This window comes from Saccopteryx bilineata, chromosome 1, assembly GCF_036850765.1.
Source record: "Saccopteryx bilineata isolate mSacBil1 chromosome 1, mSacBil1_pri_phased_curated, whole genome shotgun sequence".
NCBI classification, from domain to species: domain Eukaryota; kingdom Metazoa; phylum Chordata; class Mammalia; order Chiroptera; family Emballonuridae; genus Saccopteryx; species Saccopteryx bilineata.
Window position 1 is genome coordinate 351,429,238 of NC_089490.1, and position 7,937 is coordinate 351,437,174.

Here is a 7,937-nt window from a genome sequence, read left to right on the forward strand (position 1 = left end):
GGTGGTGGAGGGTGGGTGACTATGGATTGGCCTAGGATCACAGTTGGTGGCAGGCAGGTTTAGCCACTCCCAAATTTCCCATATGTAAGATGCATACTTTTAGGAAAAACTTGAAATCTAAGAACTGGATGTGCCTTTAACAGTGTTTGTGGCATTTTCAGTGCCTAGATGGAACTGAGAATGAGGCAATACCATAATTCAGATAAATGATAAAGGAAAATATAGTGTCGACCTGGAAATGTTGAGGTCGACAGTTCAAACCCTGGGCTTGCCTGGTCAAGGCACATATGGGAGTTGATGCTTCCAGCTCCTCTCCCCCTTCTCTCTCTCTGTTTCTCCCTCTCTCTCTCCTCTCTAAAAATGAATATATAAAAAAAATAAAAAAAACTTTTTAAAAAAAATGAAAATATAGAGAAACAGGAGGGTAGAAATATTACACTGACACTGCTTTGGGAGGGATTAGATGCCTTTTCCTGAGGTTACAGGTAAATGTTAATAGGTAACAAAGTATTTCTTCTAAATCTAGTCAAAAAACAGTGCAAATCTCAAGAATGAGTAAAAGCACTAAAGAAGGAGACAGCAGAGAAGAAATGGTCTGAATGGAGCAGTGAGCTCGGGTGCAGGAGATCAGCCCCAGGACAAGGGGCCCTGCACTACACAGAAGGGGTGAGGGCAGGAGAAGGTTCAGGAACTCGGTGGGCACAGAGTCCTAGGACCTGGAAAGGTCCAAGGGTTAAAGTATGGATAAGCAGTCTAAAAAAGAGGCAAGTAGGGAATTTGCAGATAAGTGATCCATTGTTTGTGATATTAAAAATGAAGCAGTGCCTGCTTCATAGTCTAATAAAATCCTAACACTATGTGGAAGAACAGCCATGCAAAGACTCGACTTTGGGATCAGAGGTGGAAGAGTCCCCAAAGGCACTGTACTCAGATTTATTCTGTAACCCTACAAGACAGTAGCCATTTTTAGGTCTAAATATGAAGCAAACATTTGAATAATTTGCATTTGGGTTAAAAACAAACCCAGAGCTTTATTTTTTTATTGAGATCACTTGTTTTATCACATACCCTCAGGATCCAGGCAAACTTTCACAAATCAGCTTCCAAGTAATATTGCCTTGAGGAGAAACTTTGGCAGCACAAGATATCAAAAGAAGAAAAATTACATGAATATGCATTTTGAAATATAAAATGGTACCCAAATATCACTTGTGTCTGTTTTGCAGAAGTGACAATATTCAAAAAAACATTGAATGGCATCAATATCAAGTCCTAAAATTTAAAATCACTTGTATTACATAGTCAGTGTGTCTTGTGACACTGTGAGGAGACATATTGAGAATTGACGTGAAGGAACATGAGTTACTGGGTCAGTGATGAGTAGATCACTCAAGAACTTAGGGTAAAGACAGTAGGGAAAAGTAAGTGAGGATTAATCGTAATAAAAGGAAACTTGACTTGGGATGGTGAACACAAAATACTGTATACAGATAATGTACTATAGAATAGTACATCTAAAAGCAATATAATTTTATTAATCAATATTACCACAATAAAGTAAATGGAACCGTTGCATCTATGTATTTTTATAAGAAACACATGAAGCTAAGATCATCGGACCAAATATAAACTATACCTTCTGAAAAGAGGTAAGAACATGGTGATTTGAAGAATCTGTACCTTCTTACCACAGGCGCTTTGGACTTCTGTCCACTCTGAAATGAGAAATGTTTCAATGATTCTGTTAGTAAAGGAGAAAACACTGATACTTGTCTTTTCCTGTGAGTTAGGACAATAGAGGGGTGTCCTGTGACTCTATCAATAGGTGAATGAGGAGACACTTGGCCATTCCACCTTAGATATGTTCACATCTTCAGCACAAGGTATCTATCTCTTCTTGTCATGACTATCTCTTATAGAAATAACACCCACTCCCTATTTTTTTCTGAAATTACAGGAATCCCACACCAACACAAACACACACACACCTTCCCCTGACTTTGCTCACCTTCCAACCCTTCCAGTATCCCACTTAGAGCTGAACTCAGATGCACTCTTCAGTTTCTTGGAAACAATTTTTGCTTCTTCAAGGTCCAGATTTTCCTCGACCATGCTCCTAACTTTCTTTCCCTCTAAGACTACTATGTCCCTGACCTTTCCTTCCATTGATGATGCCTCCTCACTCAACCCTCTTTGCTGAAGAGTCTGAGGGAATGAGAGATGGAAGAACTGACACAGCAACCAGAAGAAATGTATTCATGCCTAGGTTTCCATTTACCCTCTATGTGACCTTGGGAAGGACTTCTCACAAAGCTCATTGTCCTCTATTAAAATGAAAAAAAAAAAGCACCATACTGTCTACCTTTTAAAAATAATATATTAATAATAAAAAGGTAATAATATAATAGTTGATAAAATAATGGTTTTTTAAAGTTGTTTGTTATATCTATAAAAAGGATTTCATACAAGGAGTACTAACTGCCATCAAAGGTTCCTCCAGGAAGAGGCAGAGTTGTAGGTTCACAGACAGACTGTCATTGGAGACACTCTAGAACCTGTTACTGAGAGTTATAGGTCATCAAGTGTGACAATCCTGTATTAAAAGATGAAAGGGTCCCCTAAGCGTGTTATCCCAGTATGAATGCCAAGAATAACATATGAGGTAACATTCTCTGGAGAAACATTACATAAATTTGGGAAAAGAAACTTTATAACATCCAGATTAACACTTGTCTGAATTTCAGGTGATAGATGCTGCCAAGTGGGTAAGCAACTTTAAACAAAGACATCATATTTTTCTATATGTGTAAGTGTATAAATAAATACATATTGTTTATAGGCACCAAGTTTAAAGTCAATATTCCCGAGAGTTGAGTCTACTTATTTATTTATTTACTTATTGTAATCCAAAGAATATCACGTTGGAAGACCTTGTAGAACTGTCCTTGTAGAAAATCTGGGATACTGGCTGGTACAGAGGACAAGATCTCACCTGTGACATGGCAGGCAACTCTGAATTATACACACCAGAGCTGAGGCAGAAACTAAGAGTTGACCACAATGAGTGAAGTCATGGAGTTCTGACACTAAAAACCCTTATTTCTAATGCCTCTCTTGATCCAAACTCTGTGACTTCCAACCAACTAAATTTCCTACCATGTCTGCCTGTCATCACTAATTTCAAACAATGTAATACTCAAATTTCTAAGTCTTTTTTAAAATATTGATTGATTCAAGATTACTCTTATGAGTATAATTCTTTCATAATGCAATAAAGGAGTATGCCTTGTCTCACAATCTACTTTCTTATGGCATTAATCACATCTTGGGTAGAAGAGAGACAACATAGGTCAAATGTATGGTTGCCAGATTTAGAAAATTACATTGGTTAGTTAAAATTTAATTTTGGACTAATAGCAAATATGCCTTAGTATAAGCATGACCTTTGTCATATTCATTATAGTTTACTGCAAAAAAATGATGTGTTGTTTGTCTAAAATTCAAATTTAACCACACATCCTTTATTGTGTCTGGCAACCGTCGAAGAAGTGCGAAGCTCTCAACTCTCTTACTTTATAATGTTTTAATCACTCTTTTCTTCACACCCTTTGATAAAATGAGAATAAAAAGATAGTCAGAATAAGTAAATGAGGAACACACTGTAGTGATAAGACCCAGATCACCTAGCCAGTTGTTGGCACAGTGGATAGAACATGGCCTGGGATATTGATGGCCCAGGTTCAAACCTCCGAGATTACTGGCTTGAGCGCAGGCTCATAAGCTTGAGCATGAAATCATAGACATAACTCTAGTTGCAGGTTTGAGCCCAAGGTCACTAGCTTGAGCAAAGGGGTCACTGGCTCAGCTTGAGACCCCCAGTCAAGGCTCAAAACTATCAATGAACAACTAAAATGCTGCAACTCCAAGTTGATGCTTTTCATCTTTTTCCCTTCCTGTCTGTACTCTCTCTTGCTCTCTAAAATAAATAAAAATTTAAAAATTAAAAAAAATACCCAGACTATCCATTTCAGAAGACTCCTGCAAAGGTATTTAGAAAGATGCTTCAAGGATCTAGAGGTGAAATATATTTTAAAGAGAGGCCTATCATTATACATTCTTAAAAAGACCTACTTTATACAATATACTTTTATTTATTCTATAAACAAAAAATGGGGGTAAAATTTTCTATTTATCATATACCATTCTAGGCTCTGGGTAATCAAAAGTGAAAAATTCATTATTACAATACTCAGGACATGTATTTTATTTTTTCTATAGTAACAAGCAAACTAACATTTGAAGCAGTCTTTCTCTGGTCTCTCTCTCTGCTCACTCTGTATGCCTCCTACACACAACCCGCAGAAATCTCATCTCTTTTTAAATATAAAATAAGTCACTAGAACCAGCAACAGAGAAAGTCTAAAATGTAATTGACAGTTTCTCAACCATTTACATCTGATTGTGCAGATCAATATCTATTCCTCACTATCTGAAAAGTACATCTTGTCCTGAGTTCTAATATTATACTAAACCAGTCCAAAAAGGGGAAAAGAAACAGCTTCCAGAGGGTCTTATTTCTGGCAGAGCACCTAAGATTTCATTCTGCCCACGTGCATCTAGACAAAAGATCTCCTTTCTGATGGCCCTCAGCCGGAGTTTAGCTTATGAAGAGGGAAAACTTGGCTTTGTTTCACAGGCTTCACTAAGAAGAAGGCAAAAGGGATTTTCCGCCTGAAAAAGAAAAAAAAGTGGCCCTGGCCGGTTGGCTCAGCGGTAGAGCGTCGGCCTAGCGTGCGGAGGACCCGGGTTCGATTCCCGGCCAGGGCACACAGGAGAAGCGCCCATTTGCTTCTCCACCCCTCCGGCGCGCTTTCCTCCCTGTCTCTCTCTTCCCCTCCCACAGCCGAGGCTCCATTGGAGCAGGGATGGCCCGGGCGCTGGGGATGGCTCTGTGGCCTCTGCCTCAGGCGCTAGAGTGGCTCTGGTCGCAACATGGTGACGCCCAGGATGGGCAGAGCATCGCCCCCTGGTGGGCAGAGCGTCGCCCCTGGTGGGCGTGCCGGGTGGATCCCGGTCGGGCGCATGCGGGAGTCTGTCTGACTGTCTCTCTCCGTTTCCAGCTTCAGAAAAAAAATGAAAAAAAAGTAATCCAGCTCACCTTTGGCAAAGTAGAAGCTCAAAACCTCAGAATGAGAAGATAAGGGTTCATGCAGGAGCCTGTCTCTGCCTACCCGCTTATCACTTCAGAAAAATACAAAAAAACAAACAAACAAAAAAACATACGAGTGGAAATGAATCAAAGAAAGCATAACAGAAGCTTAACAATAAAAATGGGAAGACACCATGTAGTACTTTTGGCAAAGCTAATTCTTTAGTATGTTCTAGGACCTACACCATCTCAGCACTTAACTGCTATATTTTTATCTTTTTTGCAGATTATTCTAGCATGAATATTTGAATAAGAATTTGAATTCCAATGATACATGCTACAGCTGCCCTGAATTCTCAGAATTTCAATTTAATCGTATAACTATTAGTTAAGCTTCTCCTGTATTCAGGACCTAAAATACTCACTAGGGATAAAAATCATGATTCAGAAAGTCTGGGTTCCTGCCCTTTGTAATGCAGAGTGTGTGATGGGGATGATAATCAGTGATAGGGCTCTGTTCATTTGCACTGACTTGATGAGTGGGTAGCAGCTGTCACTGTGAAAGTTAGAATGAAATTTTAGAAATGGCTCTCCACTCCCTGGCTAGTTAGCTCAGTTGGTTAGGAGTGTCATCCTGAATCAATGACGTTGCAGGTACAGTCCCCGGTCCGTGCATGCATGGGAAGCAACAAACAAATGCATGACTGAGTGGAGCAACAAATGCATGCTTCCCTTTAACCTCCTCTCTCTCTCCCTTCCTCTACCTGTCTCTCTAAAAATCAAAAATTAAATCCTGGTTGTTGGTTGGAATGTCATTCTGGGGCAGAGGTGGCTTATTTGATTTCCTGGTCATGGCACATACAGGAGCAGCTCAGTATTACTGTTCTTCTCATCCTCTCTCTCTCTCAATAAATAAATAAATAAAATATTAAATTTTAAAAATGGTTTTTTATTGTGAGCCTATTGAGAAAATTTTTCCAAACCACCATTGAATCATAAGGGTCTACCAGTTAATTACCAATTTTTATTCCTAACTTAAGGAGGCCAGATGATGAATCCTTCCAAACATAATGGTAGAGGCTGTCAGTGACATGTTACCAGCAAGGAGGAGGCAGGAAGAGAATAACGAATAGTGCTCTTCAGTAATAGTCTTTTTGTGAGTAACACTCAACCTCCACAACTGTCTACTTTTCTCGTTTGATACTCTAAGTACCACCAATCAAAAGCAAAACTGCCCTGGCCAGTTGGCTCAGCGGTAGAGCATTGGCCTGGCTTGCGGGGGACCCGGGTTTGATTCCCGACCAGGGCACATAGGAGAAGCGCCCATTTGTTTCTCCACCCCGCCCCCTCCTTCCTCTCTGTCTCTCTCTTCCCCTCCCGCAGCCAAGGCTCCATTGGAGCAAAGATGGCCCGGGCGCTGCGGATGGCTCCTTGGCCTCTGCCCCAGGCGCTGGAGTGGCTCAGGTCGTGGCAGAGCAACACCCCAGAGGGGCAGAGCGTCGCCCCTGGTGGGCGTGCCGGGTGGATCCCGGTCTGCCTGTCTCTCCTCATTCCCAGCTTCAGAAAAATACAAAAAAAAAAAAAAAAGCAAAACTAAAAAATTTTAAGAGGAAGTGGAAAAGAAGGGGAAAGTGATGCATAACAGAGTAGTATAATATAAATAGAATAACAATAAAATAAGTTTCATTTTAAAAATATATAATTGAAGTATTTCTATTTTCTGTTATTGCATTTATGCCCTGTTATGAAACATTTTCTCCATCTATGTGTTTCAGATGGTGCAGCTACAAGATGGTGAAAGCTCCAGACAGGCGTTCCTGGCTGACAAGACTGCACAGCTAGGTGTTCTTCATATGATAACTCATATGAGACACAAACTGCCACTGAATGGCAATATATTCAGATTATAGCACCTATATTTTGGTATTTTGTTTGTAACTTACAGAAAAGTAAGCTAATCTGGTCTTATAAACTCTTCCTGATTCACATATGTGTATGAGGCAGGAGCTGGAATTCAGACAGGCATAATTGGCTAAGCTATCTTGAAAGTTTTAGTGTTAAAGATATGAATGAAGTGATTTCTAACAACAATTAAACTCATGATGTTTTCCTATTTCTATAATAGTCATGTAAATTTTTCACAAATTACATCTTGAGATCTGTCATTTTTTTCTTAATAATCTTTATCATAATACAATACTCTCACTGAGTAACTTTCTTCACCCAGCCTTGCAACCAACATCAATAAGATTGATGAGGCAGGAAGGTACCTTCCCTATGTTGTGTCTTACTGTTGTGTATCTGATTAATTACAACATATTGTTATGGTGAGTAATTTTAAATAGAAAGACACGAAGTTATATCTCTATGGTTATAATTTTAATTGCATTGAACATGCTGATGATAATCATGTGGTTATAATCACATTCTGGTATTATTAGTGTTTATATAAACTCTGCTGACCAACTTTTTTTTTTAATCGAACAGGTGTGAGGTTTATTTTATTTTAATGGGGTGACATCAATAAATCAGGGTACATACATTCAAAGAAAACATTTCCAGGTTATCTTGTCATTTAGTTATGTTGCATACCCATCACCCAAAGAGAGATCGACCTCTGCCACCCTCCATCCAGTTCTCTCTATACCCCTCCCCCTCCCCTCCCCCTTTCCCTCCTTCCCTCCCCCCACCCCCCATAGCCACCACACTCCTGTTCATGCCTCTCAGTCTCGCTTTTATGTCCCACTAATGTATGGAATCCTGCAGTTCCTGTTTTTTTCTGATTCGC

At 39.6% G+C, this 7,937-nt stretch overlaps 1 pseudogene; it reads right to left on the reverse strand.

Annotated features, from left to right (window-relative positions):
* Positions 1-684: 684 nt before the first annotated feature.
* On the reverse strand, positions 685-2,112 carry LOC136319619 (E3 ubiquitin-protein ligase TRIM22-like; annotated as a pseudogene).
* Between the last annotated feature and the right edge of the window lie 5,825 nt (positions 2,113-7,937).